This window comes from Hypanus sabinus, chromosome 6 (assembly GCF_030144855.1).
Source record: "Hypanus sabinus isolate sHypSab1 chromosome 6, sHypSab1.hap1, whole genome shotgun sequence".
In the NCBI taxonomy this organism is placed as follows: Eukaryota; Metazoa; Chordata; class Chondrichthyes; order Myliobatiformes; family Dasyatidae; genus Hypanus; species Hypanus sabinus.
Window position 1 is genome coordinate 166,211,796 of NC_082711.1, and position 20,477 is coordinate 166,232,272.

The 20,477-nt window shown below is 47.5% G+C and overlaps 1 protein-coding gene across 7 annotated transcripts in view; it reads left to right on the forward strand.

Moving 5' to 3' along the window:
• The window catches only part of cuedc1b (CUE domain containing 1b), a 133,725-nt gene that overhangs the window by 14,100 nt on the left and 99,148 nt on the right, over nucleotides 1-20,477 (forward strand). The window contains exon 1 of one of the 7 annotated variants that reach the window (XM_059973395.1): nucleotides 12,746-12,880. The exons of 4 other annotated variants lie outside the window; for them this stretch is intronic. The gene's annotated coding sequence lies outside the window, so the exon portion shown is untranslated. Of the gene's footprint in view, nucleotides 1-12,745; nucleotides 12,881-19,137; nucleotides 19,212-19,249; nucleotides 19,350-20,477 lie in introns of those variants that run through there. 2 more of the 7 variants (XM_059973396.1, XM_059973397.1) reach the window with 2 other exon arrangements.

The following is a 20,477-nucleotide window of genomic DNA, read 5'->3' on the forward strand; positions in this document are numbered from 1 at the left end:
TCACAAATCCATGCTGACTTTGTCCGATGATTTCACCTGTTTCCAAATGTGCTGTTATCACATCTTTGATAACCGACCACCGATGTCAGACTAACCGGTCTATAATTCCCCGGTTTCTCTCTCCCTCCTTTTTTTAAAAAGTGTGGTTACATTAGCCACCCTCCAGTCCTCAGGAACTAATCCAGAATCTAAGGAGTTTTGAAAACTTATCACTAATGCATCCTCTATTTTTGGGGCTACTTCCTTAAGCACTCTTAAGCACCCTTAAGCACTCTGGGATGCAGACCATCTGGCCCTGGGGATCTATCTGCCTTTAATCCCTTCAATTTACCTAACACCACTAACATTTATTTCCCTCAGTTCCTCCATCTCACTGGACCCTCGGTCTCTTACTATTTCTGGAAGATTTTTTATGTCCTCCTTAGTGAAGACAGAACCAAAGTAGTTATTCAATTGGTTTGCCATGTCTTTGTTCCCTATGATCAATTCACCTGTTTCTGACTGTAAAGGACCTACATTTGTCTTGACCAATCTTTTTCTTTTCACGTATCTATAAAAGCTTTTACAGTCAGTTTTTATGTTCCCTGCCAGCTTTCTCTCAATCTTTCCCTTTCCTAATTAAGCCCTTTGTCCTCCTCTGCTGGTCTCTGAGTTTCTCCCAGTCCTCAGGTGTGCCGCTTCTTTTTGCTAACTTATATGTTTCTTCTTTGGACTTGATACTATCCCTAATTTCCCTTGTCAGCCATGGGTGCACTACCTTCCCTGGTTTATTCTTTTGCCAAACTGGGATGAATAATTGTTGCAGTTCATCCATGCGATCTTTAAATGCTTGCCATTGCATATCCACCGTCAACCCTTTAAGTATCATTTGACAGTCTATCTTAGCTAATTCACGTCTCATACCTTCAAAGTTACCCTTCTTTAAGTTCAGAACCTTGGTTTCTGAATTAACTATGTCGCTCCCCATCTTAATGAAGAATTCCACCATATTATGGTCACTCTTACCCAAGGGGCCTCGCACGACAAGATTGCTAACTAACCCTTCCTCGTTGCTCAATACCCAATCTAGAATGGCCTGCTCTCTAGTTGGTTCCTCGACATGTTGGTTCAGAAAACCATCCCGCATACATTCCAAGAAATCCTCTTCCTTACCAATTTGGTTCACCCAATCTATATGTAGATTGAAGTCACCCATTATAACTACTGTTCCTTTATTGCACGCATTTCTAATTTCCTGTTTAATGCCATTCCCAACCTCACTACTACTGTTAGGTGGCCTGTACACAACTCCCACCAGCGTTTTCTGCCCCTTAGTGTTATGCAGCTCTACCCATATTGATTCCACATCCTCCAGGCTAATGTCCTTCCTTTCTATTGCATTAATCTCCTCTCTAACCAGCAATGCTACCCCACCTCCCTTTCTTTCCTGTCTATCCCTCCTGAATATTGAATATCCCTGGATGTTGAGCTCCCATCCTTGGTCACCCTGGAGCCATGTCTCTGTGGTCCCAACTATATCATATTCATTAATAACTATCTGCACATTCAATTCATCCACTTTGTTATGAATGCTCCTCGCATTGACACACAAAGCCTTCAGGCTTGTTTTTACAACACTCTTAGCCCTTATACAATTATGTTGAAAAGTGGCTCTTTTTGCTTTTTGCCCTGGATTTGCCTGCCTGCCACTTTTACTTTTCACCTTACTATTTTTTGTTTCTACCCTCATTTTACACCCCTCTGTCTCTCTGCACTTGTTCCCATCCCCCTGCCACATTAGTTTAAAGCCTCCTGAACAGCAGTAGCAAACACTCCCCCAGGACATTGGTTCCAGTCCAGCCCAGGTGCAGACCGTCCTGTTTATACCGGTCCCACCTCCCCCAGAACTGGTTCCAATGCCCCAGAAATTTGAATCCCTCCCCCTTGCACCATTTTTCAAGCCACGTATTCAACTGAAATATCCTCCTATTTCTACTCTGATTAGCACATGGCACTGGTAGTAATCCAGAGATTATTACCTTTGTGGTCCTACTTTTTAGTTTATCTCCTAACTCCCTAAATTCACCTTGTAGGACCTCATCCCGTTTTTTACCTATATCGTTGGTGCCTATGTGCACCACGACCAGTGGCGGTTCACCCTCCCATTCCAGAATGTCCTGCAGCTGCTCAGAGACATCCTTGACCCTTGCACCAGGGAGGCAACATACCATCCTGGAGTCTCGTCTGTGGTCGCAGAAATGCCCATCTATTCCCCTTACAATCGAATCCCCTATCACTATAGCTCTCCCACTCCTTTTCCTTCCCTCCTGTGCTGCAGAGCCACCCATATTGCAATGAACTCAGCTACTGCTGCCTTCCCCTGATGAGACATCTCCCCCAACAGTATCCAAAACAGTACATCTGTTTAGGAGGGAGGTAGCCTCAAATCTCCACTCCTTCACTGGCCCACTCACTCACTGGCCGCTTGTAGTTTAGTAGAATTGGGGGGGGGGGGGTTGAAAGGCCTCAATAGAGTGGATGTGGAGAGGGTGTTTCTTATGGTGGGGGGAGTCTAGAATCGGACGGCACAACCTCAGAATAGATGGGAATCCATTTAGAACAGAGATGAAGAATTTCTTTAACCAGAGGGTGGTGAATCTAAGGAATTATTTGCCACAGGCGGCTGTGGAGTCCAGGTCATTGGTGCATTTAAGGCAGAGGTTAATAGATTCTGGATTAATCAGGGCATGAAAGGAATAGGGAAAAAAGCAGGAGATAGGGGTTGAGAGGGAAATGGATCAGCCATCTTCAAGTGGTGGAGCAGACTTGATGGGCTGAATGGCCCTAATTCCTGTCCCATGCCTTATGGAACATTCCCACAATCTATGAACTCACTTTCACAGACACTTCATCTCATGTTCTCGATATTTATTGATTATTTATTTAATATTTTATTTTTCTTTTTGCCCAGTTTGTCATCTTTTGCACATTGTTTGTCCGCCCTGCGGTCTTTCATTGATTCTATGACGGTTATTGGATTTACTGAGTGCCGAGGTTGTGTACGGTGACATAAATGTGCTTTGATAATAAACTTACTTCGAACTTTGCAAGGTATTGCACTTCACCCTCGTGCCCACCATGCGGGGGAGAAACATTCTGGTGTTGGCATGGTTTATATTATACTCATCTGTAATTCGTGCTTGATCCAGGGTTTGTGGAACAGGTCTGTTGACTTGGCAGAATATGATTTTGGAGAGTGAATGATATTTATTTTCTTTGACTCCCCTCCTTACCCCAACTCCTTTTTTTAAAAAAAACCTGCCCACTGTGGGCTCTGGTGAGTCTCTGAAGTGTGACCCAAATTTGCCCCCTTCGTCATACACCTGGCTATTTACTGGCAAACCAATTGTCTGCAGGATAATGGTCAGTCTTACCGCATGGAGACAGGCCCGGCCCACCGAGCTATCCAATAGAACCCATTAAAAAAAATGAAAACCTTCAAACAACCAGTGTGCAAAACTTGGGGGGGAAGATTATGCTAACCGTGAGAAGTAAGCAAATAACATTCTAAACTGAAGTTGACGAAAGTGAGTTCACAGCCACCTCGGCCGATCCACTAGTCCGTTAGTTGCAGGCCGTGGCTACAATTCAGTGCAGAGAAGAATAAACCTGTTTACACAGATCGTACATAGTCGTCAATTTATTCCTGTCACCCTCCTGTCAAGTGAGAATCAGAATTGGAGTGGGGTTAAATATCACTGCAGCATGTGGTGAAATTTGTTATGTGGCAGCATGATTATAAATGAGCTACAAATTACAATAAGAAAATATATATATTTAAGGAAGTAGAGCAACAAGAGAGGAAAGATGTAGCTGGGTTCATTGTCGATTCAGAATTCAGAATTCAGAAATCCGATAGCGAGGTTGGGGGAAGCAGCTGCTTGAAAAGGTTGAGAGTGCGTTATCAGGCTACTGCGCTACCTCCCTCCTCCCCGATTTTGCCTGTTCATTAGCGGACTGTACCTTGGCCGGTTAACCTAGCAGCTTGGGAGGCACTTCAGTGTAGCGGTTAGCACAGCGCTGTTACAGCGCCACTGACCCGGACGGGCACTGGAGCACCCGGAGGAGTTGCATGTGGTCACGGGGAGAACGTGCAATCTCCAGAGCAGATTAGCTGTCTGCGTAGGAGCCGCAATGAAATGCTTCACTCTGAGTCAACGACCGACACAGTCTGAAGGTGTGCTGAGGGCAGTCTGCAAGTGTCGCTGAGCTTCTGGTGCCAACGTAGCCCGCAATTCTTTAACCCTAAATGTACGGTGTTTGGAATTTGGTGGGGGGGGGGGCGGGGTTGCCAAAGCACCCAGAGGAAACCTAGGTGGCCTTGTGGAAACGTACAGACTCCTTACAGACAATGGTAGGAATTGAACCCTGATCTGCTACTCTACCATGCTGAGGGGGAAGAGGTTGATCCTGGTGCGCTCTGGAACATGGTCAGCAGCAGAAGGGGCGTTCCTCACTGCTTCCCCTTCCCAGTTTATCCTTCCACTTCTGCTCGTATCTGCGACCCTTCCATTTACTTGAAGAACCTTTGCCTAACCAAGCACAGATGGAGATCAAAGCGGAAACCTATCTGCTCAATAATGATCGGTCAAGTTATGGAGCACTTCCGTCATCCATCGTTGCTGAAGCTTGTTGGCTGTGGGGTTTATTGTTTTTTTTCTCTCTTTCTTTTCCAGTCCTTGTCTGGAAACACTTTGTTTCACATTCCATGAATTTCAAAGCAGTTGAAGGAATTCAATTCCTAGCCTGGGTGCGTTTGCAGGGGCCTGCTGGATCACGCACTGTGGCTGGTGTTCAGATTCATTCTGCTGGCCCTAGTGTTGAGCTAGCTAGCCAATGGCCATTGGTTCTCTGGCCCTGGGCAACGGGGAGTATAATGAGACTCAGTTTTCTGTAATTCCTCTCTCACTTACTGAGCGTCAGCTAAAGCTCAGGCTATTTTCCGCTGTGATGTCCCTGCTGTTGATGTCACTTGCGGTGAGTCCGAGTTCAAAGTACATTTATTATCCAAGTATATATACTACATACAACCTTCGAGGCAGCCACAAAACAAAGAAACCCAATGGACCTCATAAAAAGACCCTTAAACACTGAATGTGCAAACATTTTTTTAAGAAAGTCATGCAAACAGTAAAAAGTTAGGTCGTAACATTCAGAATGAAATTTCTGGAAAGTGGACTCACAGCTGATCCAGGAGCCTGTTAGTTGCAGCCCACAGGCTCAGATTAGCACAGAGATGAGTAAACCTTACAGAGCAACGAGCTGAACGCCGGCCTGTCCCTCACCTCCGAGCCTGACCTTTCAATTTGAGACTGGCCAAACCTTGGCTCATTTTTTGCTTTTGGACCTGGGCCTACTGCTTTGAAACCGCTCTCAGGCCTGAATGCTGCCACCTTGATTTGGCCCCCACTCGACCTTTCCCATCTGGCCCAGCACTTAAATCGGTCAAACATCCGCACTCTCGGGCCTCGACTCTGCCTCGCCCTGCTTCAAGTGGGCTCCAAGTTCGCTCCAGCATCCTACATTGTTGGCTTGTTCCTCGCCCTTGGGCCCAGGCCCTGCCGTTTCAATTCAGCCCATGCAGGCCACGCTGCAACTTTTAAGGCCTCAGTTCACACCGCAAGAAATGCCAAGCCGTGCAGGCGGTTCAAAAGCTCAACTCCGAAAGGGAAGTTACAGGCAGTGATCATTTTCCAGAAAAAGTGTGATTAGTGAAGTACTTAGTCTTGTTTCCTGCCAGAAGGTTGTTTCTGTGTTTCACCATCACCATCTTAAACCAGAAATATCGACCAGTGTGGTCCTGAGGTGTTGCTCTCTGGCTCTGTACCAGCAGCAGACACCTTAACCCCTGAATGTTCATCAAACTGAAATATTAACCGTGTTCCATCTTCCACAGATGCTTTCGAGCGTGTGCAGAACCGTTTTTCAGCACCTCGAGTTCTTTCACTTTTCTATTAAGATGCTGTGGTTCAGCTGTTTGCCGTTTTATTCCTTCATCTCTGCTCTGCGGACCTTTGTGGGGGGAGTCTGCCAGGGTGCGTTGGCCTTTTCATGCTGTCTCCTAGTTGCCTACCTCTTATGTTCATCAAACATCCAGACTCGAAGCTTTCATGCTGTTTTTAAGTGCCGAGTGTTCACAGCCTTTTCTGTTTTTATTTCTGATTCCCGAAGCTCTCAGTATTTCAAGTCTGCGGTGAAGTCAAAGTTGAAAGTAAATTTGTCAAAGTACGTGCGTGTAACTTTATGCTACTGGGTTGCATTTTCTTGCAGGCGTTCACACTGGGTACAAGGAGACACAATAGAAAGAATGAAAAACTACACAAAAAAACATCAAACAACCAACGTGCATGAAAAGATAAACCAACCAACTACTAAAAAATTAAAATATACAATAAATAATATCAAGAAAATGAGCTGTCGAGTCCTTGACAATGAGTTTGTAGGTTGTAGAATCAGTGGGGCTGAGTGAAGTTCTGCACGCTAGTTCAGGAGCCTGACGGTTGAGGGGTAATAACTGTTCCTGAACCTGGTGGTGTGGGACCTCAGGCTCCTCAGTGAGAAGGGAACATGGCCCGTGTTATGTTTTGTAACTTCAAACCATTAAACTAATCCAAAGAAACTCGCGGAAGTCCGAAAATATGGGTGCAGTTTGAGTTTACTTGAAGCGAGGTGCGCCCGTATCGCGTGGCAGTGTGATGATGTACACAGTTCACATTTCCTTACATGGAGCCCAGAATGAATTATTTAAATGAACAGGAATGCTTAATCAATCAATCAAAATATATACACACAAGATTATTGAAATAAATACACAACAGCTTAGATGGTGGGGGTATGGTCCCTTCTGCTGGCTGCATTCCTGGACATGCTCGATTGTGGGAAGGCCTTTTCCTGGCGAAGTTACTGGTCTGACGATCTGTATGCCTGGTCACAAGTTCACATCCCAGCATGTGATTTATTTTAATTAAAGGCCAGCATCAGCAGTAGGGAGCGTGGAGTTATGAGATCCTAACACTCTCTCTTGTTTTGTAACGGAAGGAAATGTGTCGTTCGTACTTGCTTTGGCCTTTGTAACTCCACATTCACAAGTTTTATCAGCGTCCACCTTGTCCTGTAAATGAATATTATTTCTGATGGCTCCACCGGAAGGGGCACGGTGAGAAGGACAGGCTGAGCCCTTGCAGTGGCCCAGCTCTTGTATTCTCCCTCCACTGATACGTACCTTTGCTCAGAGCATTTGCCAACATGTTGTGCTCCCCAGGGATTCAGATTCATTTCTTTATCACTTACACGTTGAACTATAGTTCAATGTATGTCCTTTGCATTAACCATCGACGCAACCCACGGCAAAATTAGAGCACATGGTATTGGGGGTAGGGTACTGACATGGATAGAAAATTGGTTGGCAGACAGGAAACAAAGAATAGGGATTAACGGGTCCTTTTCAGAATGGCAGGCAGTGACCAGTGGAGTACCACAAGGCTCCGTGCTGGGACCGCAGCTGTTTACAATGTACATTAATGATTTAGATGAAGAGATTAAAAGTAACATTAGCAAATTTGCAGATGACATAAAGCTGGGTGGCAGTGTGAAACATGAGGAGGACGTTAGGAGAATGCAGGGTGACTTGGACAGTTTGGGTGAGTGGGCAGATGCAGTTTAACGTGGATAAATGTGAGGTTATCCATTTTAGTGGCAAGACAGGAAGGCAGATTACTATCTAAATGGAGTCAAGTTAGGAGAAGGGGAAGTACAACGAGAACTAGGTATCCTTGTTCATCAATCACTGAAAGTAGGCATGCAGGTACAGCAGGCAGTGAAGAAAGCTAATGGCATGTTGGCCTTCATAACAAGAGGAGTTGAGTATAGGAATAAAGAGGTCCTTCTGCAGTTGTACAGGGCCCTGGTGAGACCACACCTGGAGTATTACGTTCAGTTTTGGTCTCCTAATTTGAGGAAGGACATTCTTGCTATTGAGAGAGTGCAGCGTAGGTTCACAAGGTTAATTCCCGGGATGGCGGGACTGTCATATGTTGAAAGATTGGAGCGACTGGGCTTGAATTTAGAAGAGTGAGAGGGGATCTGATTGAAACATATAAGATTATTAAGGGATTGGATACACTGGAGGCAGGAAGCATGTTCCCGATGTTGGGGGAGTCCAGAACTAGAGGCCACAGTTTAAGAATAAGGGGTAGGCCATTAAGAACGGAGTTGAGGAAAACTTTTTCACCCAGAGAGTGGTGGATATGTGGAATGCTCTGCCCCAGAAGGCAGTGGAGACCAAGTCTCTGGATGCTTTCAAGAGAGAGTTAGATAGAGCTCTTATAGATAGTGGGGTCAAGGGATATGGGGAGAGGGCAGGAACGGGGTACTGATTGTGTATGATCAGCCATGATCACAGTGAATGGTGGTGCTGGCTGGAAGGGCCGAATGGCCTACTCCTGCACCTACTGTCTATTGTGCTGGGAGAAGCCCACAGGTGTGGCTATGCATTCCGGCGCTGACGTAGCATGCCCACAATGTTCAGCAGAGCAGCACAGAACACAAAAAAGTCAGCAAAGTGAAAACAGCCCCATTCCTCGGTCCTCCAGCCCCCAAGAGAGGGAGTCTCCAGCCTCCAGGGTACTTGCAGATATCGGTCTCCGACTTCCCGAGGGGACCTCCAGATATCCGTCTCCAACTTCCCCAGGGGACCCTCCAGATATCCGTCTCCGACTTCCCCAGGGACGCTCCAGATATCCGTCTCCGACTTCCCCAGGGAACCTCCAGATATCCGTCTCCGACTTCCCCAGGGGACCCTCCAGATATCCGTCTCCGACTTCCCCAGGGGACCCTCCAGATATCCGTCTCCGACTTCCCCAGGGGACCCTCCAGACATCCGTCTCCGACTTCCCCAGGGGACCCTCCAGATATCCGTCTCCGACTTCCCCAGGGGACCCTCCAGATATCCGTCTCCGACTTCCCCAGGGACGCTCCAGATATCCGTCTCCGACTTCCCCAGGGACGCTCCAGATATCCGTCTCCGACTTCCCCAGGGAACCTCCAGATATCCGTCTCCGACTTCCCCAGGGGACCCTCCAGATATCCGTCTCCGACTTCCCCAGGGAACCTCCAGATATCCGTCTCCGAGTTCCCCAGGGGGACCCTCCAGATATCCGTCTCCGACTTCCCCAGGGGACCCTCCAGATATCCGTCTCCGACTTCCCCAGGGGGACCCTCCAGATATCCGTCTCCGACTTCCCCAGGGGACCTGCAGATATCCGTCTCCGACTTCCCCAGGGGACCTCCAGATATCCGTCTCCGACTTCCCCAGGGAACCTCCAGATATCCGTCTCCGACTTCTCCAGGGGACCCTCCAGATATCTGTCTCCGACTTCCCCAGGGGACCCTCCAGATATCCGTCTCCGACTTCCCCAGGGAACCTCCAGATATCCGTCTCCGACTTCCCCAGGGAACCTCCAGATATCCGTTTCCGACTTCCCCAGGGGACCCTCCAGATATCCGTCTCCGACTTCCCCAGGGGACCCTCCAGATATCCGTCTCCGACTTCCCCAGGGGACCCTCCAGATATCCGTCTCCGACTTCCCCAGGGAACCTCCAGATATCCGTCTCCGACTTCCCCAGGGGACCCTCCAGATATCCATCTCTGAGTTCCCCAGGGGTACCCTCCAGATATCCGTCTCCGACTTCCCCAGGGGACCTGCAGATATCCGTCTCCGACTTCCCCAGGGGACCCTCCAGATATCCGTCTCCGACTTCCCCAGGGGACCTGCAGATATCCGTCTCCGACTTCCCCAGGGAACCTCCAGATATCCGTCTCCGACTTCCCCAGGGGACCTGCAGATATCCGTCTCCGACTTCCCCAGGGGACCCTCCAGATATCCGTCTCCGACTTCCCCAGGGGACCTGCAGATATCCGTCTCCGACTTCCGCAGGGGAGCTGCAGATATCCGTCTCCGACTTCCCCGGGAGACCCTCCAGATATCCGTCTCCGACTTCCCCAGGGGACCCTCCAGATATCCGTCTCCGACTTCCGCAGGGGACCTGCAGATATCCGTCTCCGACTTCCCCGGGAGACCCTCCAGATATCCGTCTCCGACTTCCCCAGGGGACCCTCCAGATATCCGTCTCCGACTTCCCCAGGGGACCTGCAGATATCAGGGATTTGATCTTCTTCTTGCCCCTCATTATTCCGCCAGTGTACAGGGCGTTTTTTTTACTGCGGTCCCATGACTTGATCCCGGTGGATGTGTGGAGGAGATCGGAGTCCAAGCTAACACTTGCCTGAGTTACATGGAATTTCCAGTAGCCGAGTGTGGGCCTGAACCTTGGCTCTCCCTCTCTCCCTCTCTCCCCCTCCCCCCCTCTCCCTCCAGCTTTTTCCCCACTAGGGATATTTCAGAGAATCAGAGATAGGCCAAAGTATGAAAGAAAAATGGAAGGCTGTGTAGGAGGGAATCGATAACATTGTGGGCCATAGAGAACTCTTTCAGAGTCTGAAAGTGCTGAATTAGGCCATTTGGCCCATCGAGTCTACCTCACCATCCGATCATGGCTGACTTACTATCCCTGTCCACCCCTTTCTCCTACCTTCACCCCGTAACCTTTCACGCCGTGACTAACCAACAACCCATCGACCTTCACTTTAAATATGCCCATTGACTTTGCCTGGATGTTTCTGTGTTCTCTGATTTTTTTTCTCTCTGTACGTGGCAAGAAGCTCCAACCTCTGCTCAGGGTTAGCTTTAAACTGACTGAAATATTTGCCGACAGATCGTGCAAGCGAATTCCAAAATGACTGTTATTTCAGGGAGGTTGCAGTGAGGGTTGATGAGCGTTTGGAATGGTAATTGTGAACGGAGAGGGGAAGAAGCCAGACCTGGCTAGAATGGATGTGGAGAGGGTGTTTCCAGTCGTGTGAGAACCTGGGACCAGTGGGCACAGCCTCAGAGTCGGAGGGCGTCCCTTTAGAACAGAGAGGGGGAATTTCTTCAGCCCGGGGGTGGTGAATCTGTGGAATTCATTTCCACAAACGGCTGTGGAGGCAAAGTCATTGGGTGTTAAAACAGAGGTTCTTGATTAATAAGGGCATTAAAGGTTGCAGGGAGAAGGCAGAAAAATGGGGCTGAAAGAGTTAATAGATAAGCTCTAATCGAATGGCAGAGCTGACGATGGGCAGAATGGCCTAATTCTGTTCCAATGTTCTTGTGGTCTTATTTGTACCAACGCGTTTAAGACTTTCTTGCTCTGTGGAAACTCTTCTGTACTTGCGTACGAGGGACAAGAAATATCAGCTGGATATTTGTCTTTGACTGTTTCAGACTTGGACCGCCTCACGTTCCTGCCTTGATCTGGCATAAAGCAGCTTTAATGCTCGAAGTATCTGCTTTCTGCTTTATAGGATAAATAACGTGGCTTTCTTTGGTCGGTCTGCTTGTCTTGGCTCCTGGTGTAACGCAACGCGGGCAGCCCGGTGCAGTCGCGTAACTGCAGAGGTCAGGTTGTCCTCAGCCTTCGGTAGTGTTCTCATCAGGTCTGGGAGAAGTGATAATGTTCCCTTTCTGAAAAAAAAGGTGAGGAATGACTGGAGTGATTTCCAAGCAGTGTGAGGAGACAGTTTAAGTCGTGCTGTGCCATAATGGTTAAATTGGTCAATAATTCTGTGCCATTGATTCAGCATCCTGTGTTCAAATGCCACCGTTGCAGCTAGGGAATTTAAATTAAAGTAATACGTGTAGTATTTTCCTTGAAAAAGGTATTTTATGTATTTAGACAGACAGCACCACAGCTGGCACTACTGTCCCAATGGGTCCGTGCCGCCAATTACCATGGGTCCAATTAACCTCCTAAACCGTACATCCCCTGGACTGTGGGAGGAAACCGAAGCATCTAGAGGAAACCCATGTTGTCATGGGGAGAACGTGCAAACTCCTTACAGACAGCAGCAGGAATTGAGCCTGGGTCGCTGGCACAGTAATATCATTACGGCTATTGTCCCACCCTTGTTTATGGTTTTCTATGTTGATTTTTTTTCTTATTTTATTTTTAATGCTTTTTTTTGCGTTCTTCTGAATGTTTTTCTGCGTTCTTATTTAAAAGTAATCTCCGTAACACTAGCAGTGAAAGCACCAGATCCATTAAGGCCAGGCAGCATCTATAGGAAAAAGTATAGTCGACAGTGCTTCTCCTTGTAGAGGCTGCCTGGCCTGCTGTGTTCCACCAGCATTTTGTGTGTGTTGTTTGAATTTCCAGCATCTGCAGATTTCCTCGTGGATTGGTTAAGCCTTTGTTTCATGAATGTTGTTAAGGGGGGTGTCTGCCATTGTCCATTGAAGGCAAAATGTGATTCTGTGACTGACTCTCTGCCCCCTCCTTGGTCCAGGGGCAAATATGGATGGGCAATAAATTGCCAGCAACATCCACTTCCCTTGAGAGAGTGATAAATGGAAACTAATCCCTGCCTTGAAATGCAAAGAAAAATCCAGTTAATATGAAGGGTTTTTTTTCTGGTATCGTTTGAGTGAAAAACTGAATTGTAGAGAGCTTTTATTTCTCCGCAGTTGACATTTGGAACTAATCATTTCAATGCACATGACAACATTCTGAGAAATTTTAGCACAGGAGGAAGCTGACTCATTTTGCTTTTGCTGACTCTAAACCATGCTTGAAGTAATGTCCTGGGGCTCCCTGGCCGCTTCCTCCAAATGTCAGATTTCACCGCTTGAATCAGCTCTGCGTGAAGCCAGGGAGAGGCCGCGCGATTGTAATGTCAGCTGGGCTTGTTTCAGCTGCGCCGAGGAACGCTGAGGTGAAATTGGCTGAGTGTCTGGTCCTGTGAATGGTACGTTGTGACAGGTGCTCCTGTAGGACACTCCTCAGCTGTTGTCTTGTTTATCCAGGTGTCATCCTGGATGGCCGTGGCGCTTAAGCTGCTGAAGTGTTCGCGGGTCATGGGCTAGCGGCTGTGACCTCCGTCGGGGATGCATTGCTCATTCAAGCCTGTTACCCTGCCCTCTCCCCAATAAGCTGTTGTTCGCCTGTCTCTGGTGATGACTGCCACTCATTTCTATTTTAAAAATGTGATCCTTCTTGAGAAGTACCTCATTTTAAAAAAAAGATCAAGTCTGCAGTCTGTGGTTACGTGGGGTATATGTTTTGGCTGGGAACCACTGTGATCTCGACAGTTGTTTTAACTAGTGCTTTGGGATCTTTGCCGTCTGTACAAGGGAGCCCTCGTTTCCTCTGTTCAACATCTCAACCAAACCTCAGTACTGCTCTGTAAGGGATGGAGTGGGACTTGTCCTCAGGCCCCCCCGCACCCCCCCCCCAGCCCTTAAAGCTTGGCTCCCCAGTGGGCCTGTGGTAAACAGAGCTCTGACCGAGTGCGCTGCCTCTTGCCAAGGCTTTTTGGACCTTAAAAAAAAGACATATCACTTAAAATGTGCTGTGATTGGTGTCCCACACCATCCAGGACATGCCCTCTTCTCATTACTACCATCGGGGGGAGGTACAGGAGCCTGAACACACACACTCGATATTTCAGGAACTGCTTCCTCCTGTCTGCCATCAGATTTCTGAATGGTGCTGCACTATTTCGCTATCTTGCATGAACTTTTTATATAGTGTTGTAATTTGTTCATTTTTATGTATTGTGATGTGAAAACCAGCAGGTTTCATGACATGCTGGTGATGAGCTGGACTCTGATTGACTGGCAGGGCCGGGGGTGTTGGTGAACAGTGGCTTCAGGTACGTGGTTCTCGGAAATTGGCGGCAGGGGGTGAGGAGGGCACGAGGGATGTTTGTACTGGTGTACCAAGGAGCGCTCGTACAGTCGGCACCAATCAAAACCTCGCTCAGCAATCTGTGCATCTTGTTTCTGCACTTCAAGCCCAGAGCCTGGTTCTAATTATCTGTCCCAAACGAGCGTTTCACAGTCAGTGGGTGTTTGGAATTACACAAGGCCGAGTGGTCAGCTGGACGAGGCACTGAGAACGTGGTCACGGTGCTTCCGTTGCACAGGCTGACGTGGAATTGTGGATGACAGTCCTGGTTACCACACTGTCAGAAGGTTGTGATTAAGAAATGAGAATATTGGACCAGGCAGCAGGGTTTGAGTTAACAGTGGTGATTGGATCAGCTAGGACTGTTTTCCCTGAAGTAGCTGTAGGGAAATAAGTGTGATTGCTCTCTTGGGAGCTACCAGGGACGCGATGGGCCGAGTGGTTGTGTGTTTTCCCCAGCCAGTTCAATCAGTGATGTACTTCCTCGACCTGTTTACATTGGTTCTCATTGTATCTCCTGCTTCTGGTGCCCTGTTATCATTCTGCCTCAGACCAGCACTGTGTCCTGGGCTCTGATTTCTCCGTGAGGTATGTGACGCCCTGACCCCTGCGGCTGGACCTCGAATGCATCGTAAATCAATCGCAGCTCTCCTTTATATAGTGCAGCTTTCTCTGGCGTGTGCAAAGTGCCGCAGCTCGTAAAGCTGGGGATACTGGTTTGATCCTTCTGTCGGCCATTGTGTGTGTGTGTGTGTGTGTGTGTGTGTGTAGCTGTGGGTTCTGTCCGTCCGCTCCTCATCCCGAAGATGTGCAGCTTGGTCGGGTGTTCGGGCACTGTCACTTGAGTGAGTGGTAAAGCCTGCTGGAGAGAACAAACACGGATTTGTGTAAATGCTCTCCGTCCAAAGAGACTGTTTCCTTGCTTTGCGTCTCACACTTTTTTTTGGGGTGGGGGGGAGAGTAAATTTATTCTCAGCACGACAGGCAGCATCTGTGTAAAGCAGAGGTTCTCAACCTTTAGAATGCAATGGACCATTGCCATTATGCAAGGAGTCCCTGGACCCCAGGTTGGGATTCCCTGATGTAAAGAAATAAACAGTCAATGATTCGGTCTGAGTCCTGGTGAGGTGTCTCAGCCCAAAACACCAACTCTTTATTCCTTTCCACAGAGGCCACCTGACCTGCTGAGAATAAATTTACTTTTTTTAAAACAGAGAGTATGTGCTGAACTTATGCAGCATTGTGTGTGTGTGTGTGTGTGTGTGTGTGTGTGTGTGTGTGTGTGTTACTCAGGATTTCCAGCATCTGCAAATCTCTTCTGTTTATAAATCTAATCTCTAGTACAGGGGACCCCAACTTTTTTTATGCCATGAGCCCCTGCCATTGACCTAGAGGTCCATGGACCCCCGGATGGGAACTCTTGCTCTAGTGTCTTAGGAATTAAAAATATCAAAATTATCAACATAACCTGTTATTAGTCTGATGACAAACTCGACCAGGAGAATAAAGCAAACATGAGGAAATCTGCAGATGCTGGAAATTCAAACAACACACACAAAATGCTGGTGGAACACAGCAGGCCAGGCAGCATCTGTAGGGAGAAGCGCTGTTGACGTTTTGGGCCGAGACCCTTCGTCAGAATAAAGCAGTTGATGTGGTTTGTAGGACCAGCTGACCACATTGCATCTTGTCAGATGTAGGGTAACTGACTGTAAAATCTTCGTTTGGGACTGATAATTAGAACCAGGTTTGGTGCTTTAAGTGCAGAAGTTAGTCTTGCAACAAGATGCAGAGATTGCTGAGCAAGGTTTTGATTGGTACCGACCATACGAGTGCTCCTTGGTGTATAGCTGCAGAGTTCCACATATCTTCCCCTGAGGGGGCGGATCGTGTCATTCCAAAATTCCACTCCTTGTCTCATTCGGTTAACATTGAAGTTTGAGGGAGTTTTGGCGAGGGACAATGAGTGGTTCTGTGCTTCAACATTCTTCTTCCTCATTTCTCCTCCCCGCTATTCCTTGACAGCCTGCTGCTGGGAGGTTTGTGCAAATCTGTCGCAAGCCCTGGCACTTCTTGAGAAGCGGTTCCTCAGCTGTGCCAAGGCAATGCACCATGTTTAATGGGCGGAACCAAGCTGGTTTTCCACCTCTCATCCTTGGCCTTTTTGGTTCGTCTTACTTAATCTTCGGCTCACCGCTGCCCTAGAAGATGATCTGTGAACTTCATGCAGCCCAGTCCACTTCATGTATTACGTGCGTCCACTGAGGCACTGGAGGAGATCAGGTAGTGGTTCATTAAAGTGGCTGCTTTCAGGAGGGCCCGCATTTAAGTGGAGTCACTGCTCTTGAGGTCTGACCCTCTGGCCGGTCAAGCTGGTTGGATTCCAGTGGTCAGTGCCTCTTTCAAAGCTCCTGAAACCAGTGAGGCAATGTAGGTGGCTGGGAAACTCCTCGAGCATGGGGGATATTTGGCATGGACTTCCCATCAAGCATTCTTCTCTTCAGAAGTTTCCCCTCTGCTCCTAGCTTCTGTCCATTTTCTCTGGGGCTGGTTTTTACCAGATCCTGTTTATAACAGCAAGCACTCTTCTGGAACTACTACTACTACGTTGACTCAGGCCTAGGGGGCCAGCATTGGGCGCGATGACGGACTCTCCACTCCTCCCTCTCCCTCATCAGTGTGCTCAGTTCATCTACATTAGCCACGCCGCTACCTTCTAGCAGCGTGTTGACCGTAGTCTTGGGAGGGCGCCCAGGGTTCATCCTCACATGCTTGGGCTCCCACGTGATGGCAGGTAGCTCAGGGTGGCATAGACAGCGCCCCACTAGTTGCAGTCCTCTGGCCTCGGTTTTAGTGGTGAGCATCGGTAGGTTGTCATAGAGCTCGATGTCCGTCATGTGCTGTTGCCGACTCACGTCAAGAGCCATCCGGAGCATTCGTGTATAGCAACCGTCCAATGACTTTCTCATGGTCTTAGTGAGTGTCCACGTCTCGCATCCGTACGCGAGAATGGACTCTATGACCACTATGAAGATCCTCTTTTTGAGCCTCTGGTCAGGTTCGACCTCCCGATTTCCTTCATGTCGTTCATAGCCCTCCACGCCAGCGCCTTCTGTATCTTTATGTCCTTCTCCAAACTCATCATTTTTGACCCAAGGTATTTGACGTCTGAGACTTTCTTGATGGTATCATTCTTTATGGTCTTCAGAGTATCTTCGTCACAGTTGAACGCCATGTACTGTGTCTTTTTAGCGTTTAGGTGATGTCCAACTTTGTTCCACTCGATTTCCATTTTTGTTAGTAGCTGCTGTGCTTCCTCAATCTGGAGAGAGAGCAGGACTAAGTCATCTGCAAAATCGAGATCTGTGAGCGTAACTGGTTTGTCCTGGTTTTGTGGTAAAGCCAAGCTTGTCGTGATCTTTGGTAGCTTGACATAGAGCATAATCAAAGACGATTATAAGGATGTGGGGTGCCAGAGTGTCTCCTTGCAGCACACCAGCTAGAAGCAACACTCAAAATGCCAGAAAATCTAGATCAGAGGTTCCCAACCTTTTTTTTTAATGTCATGGACCAGCACCATTAAGCAAGGGGTCCATGGACCCCAGATTGGGACCCCCTGATCTATCTGAAGGGTCTTGACCCAAAATGTTGACTGGCCATTTCCCTTCGCAGATGGTGTCTTGACCCGCTGAGTGCTTTGTGTCGCTACAAATTCCAACATTTGCAGTCAATTGAGTCAGAAACACAATGTTCCAAACCTTTACCTGCCCAATTCTCTTTTAAAAGTTGTGTCTGTCTCAACTGCATCATCTGGCCGATCATTCCGCAAACATACCGCCCTTAGGATTAAAAAAAATGTTGCCCCCCCCCGAGATCCTATTGGACCTTTTCCCCTCTCACCTTAAATCTGCCCTCTAGTTCTAAATTTCCCTGATTCTAGGTTCCCCAGCTAACACTGGGGCTTTTTTCCCTCCTTGGAGTTCAGATAGGATTCAAGTTCACTGTGAAGTGGAATTCCCGTGATCTGTCCTGTGATGTGGAAGTGACTCCTCATCGACAGGAACATGTCTGAGTAATTTCCATTTAAGAAACCAACATTTAAAAAAATAATAATTTCCCTTCCCCTTACTCTGGACATAGCCTCCCTGATGATGTTCAGAGGACAGAACAGGGCGCTGCTACGTCAGACCCTGAATGGGAGTGGGGGAAGGATTGGGACTTTGTGACAAGGTGCGTCACTTGTAAACAGCACGCGGGCAAGCAACGTTCCCTCTCATCTGTAATGACCAGAGTGCACAAAAGTTTTGTGTTGTGCAATTTTTTTGCCCAGTGACAACGTGTGCACGGAATTTTACATATAGTGGTATTCATTTTAACAGCTAGCAAAACACTGTCAGTAAGAGCTTTGATCTCCTCTGGCTCTCATCGATTTCGCTCTCGTTCATCTGCACTCTCACAAATCATTCGCAGCAGGCCTGTAGCGGGTAATGAAGGATTTTCTCACTGGAGCTTTTGCACACTGTCCATGTGAGATTTGCTTGCTAAATGATGCTTTAAAAAGTCAAGTTTCCAAATATCACTCCACTTCTTCCCACTTGCCAATTCTCCAGCAGTTTCTGCGTCATGACAATACACCCAGGTAACACCAGTTTCTGTATTGTAAATGAATATTTCCTGTAGCTGCACGTTCCTGACCTCACGAGCTTATGGTGGAGCAGTTTCTACTGTTATATTAAGCCATTCCGCTTTAAATGAACTCTCAGTTCTTTTGTGTGTCACGCCCTTTGCATCTTTGGAATTTGACATAGTGAATCAATAACTATTTTTCAATAAGAAGAGTAAAACTAAGCCGTTTCTAAAATCTGCAACAAATCATCACAAACTCCACATTGTCAACACCGTCTACGCCAGAAACCGGAGAAGGAAATGTGAGCGCATGCGATCGTGAAATATGATTAACATGCCAACGAGGTAGAGGGTGACAACCTTTTGTGCGCTAGTCAGAAAAGACGTGCACACGCCTTAAAGGGAACATTGAGTGGCAATGAGAACAGGTTTCCAATTTGCCTCACCAAACCAGTGCGTTCCTGCCCGTAAATCCCAGCTCGCTTAATTCCGGTGGCGTCTGTACTTGATAGTTTGTTTGGTGTTTGAACGTCCTGGGGTTTGTACTCTGCTGATAAGGGTCGTTTTTAATGTAGTTATCTAATTAGTGGCTAAATCCTAAAACTGGAAGCTTGAGATATGCAAATTAGCAGGCACGTGGGTTTCGATGTCACAATCCTTGAGGCCCTTTCTCACAGACTCCTTTGGCCTGCAAGGGAGAGCAGTTTTGGAAGCTGAACGGTTCCAGGACCCGTTAGTTGAGACCACAATGACACTTTAAGCTGGTGAGTGCAGGGAGACTCTGTTGCTAGGGTATTGTGAAGCAATTGCTGGTGAGACCTTGTTTTTCTGAAGTTGGAGGGGTTGGACTTTTCGGGGAAAAGGCTGAAGAAACGTTATCTCTCGACAGGCAAGGAACTGCGGTGAGTGTTTGGAACAAGATTGCCTCAGAAAACTGATCAGAAGATCATAAGACATAGGAGCAGAATCAGTCCAGTTGGCTCATCGAGTCTGGTCCGCCATTCCCTCTCACACCCTTTCGCCTGCCTTTCCCTGTAATCTTTGGTTACTTACTAATCAGGAGTATACCTACCTCCAATTTAAATATGCCCACTGACTAGGCCTCCACAGCCCGTCTGTGGCAACTAATTCCACAGATTCTCTAAAGAAATTCCTTCGCATCTCTTTTCTAAAGAGACATCCTTGCATTCTGAGGATCTTCCCTCCGGTCCCACATCAAAGGAAAATCCCCTCCATGTCCACTCTGTCTGGGCCTTTCAGTATTGTAAAGGTTTCAATGAGATTCCCTCCTTATTCTTCTAAACTCAAAAGTTCCTCACGCGTTAACCCTTTTACTTCTGGGATCCTTCTCGTAAACCTCCTCTGGACCTTCTCCAATGCCAGCACATCTTTTCTTAAGTAATGGGCCCATGAAGGATACAGACCAAAAGGGGCATAGATGGGGTGAATATATTTGGTCTTTTTCCCCAGAGGTGGCGAACCAAGAACTAGAGGGTGTAAGGTGAACAGAAAGGTTTAATGGGATAATGGAACTTGAGGGGCAGAGTCTTTTGCACTAAGACTGCTATGTCTTTGGAATGAGCTGCCAGAGAAAGTGGTTGAGACAGGTATAATAACAGCTTTTAAAAGGGAGTTGGACTGGAAAGGTTTAAAAAGGTATAGGTGAGAGCTGGTAAGTGGGACTAGCTTGGATGTGGCATCTTGGTTGGCATTGGCATGTTGGGCTAAAGGGTCAGTTTCTGTGCTCTATAATTTTATGATTCTGAATTGGCTCGACCAGTACTTTTTTCATCCAAATCTGTCAGTGTGTCAGATGAATGGCAAACACATTTAAGTGCATCAACGAAAGTTTATTAAAACCAGTGACATGATTACAGCCAAAGAAAGCAATCACTTTCGACTGAGTGAGTCACGACAAGGCTGGAAGTGTGTGGGCTGGGAGTGCTTGCGAGTGTGTTGTTTGTTGGGGAAATTCTTCTTTTCAAGTAACACTGTGCCAATCACCACTCGGAGGCATCACAAAATCCTAG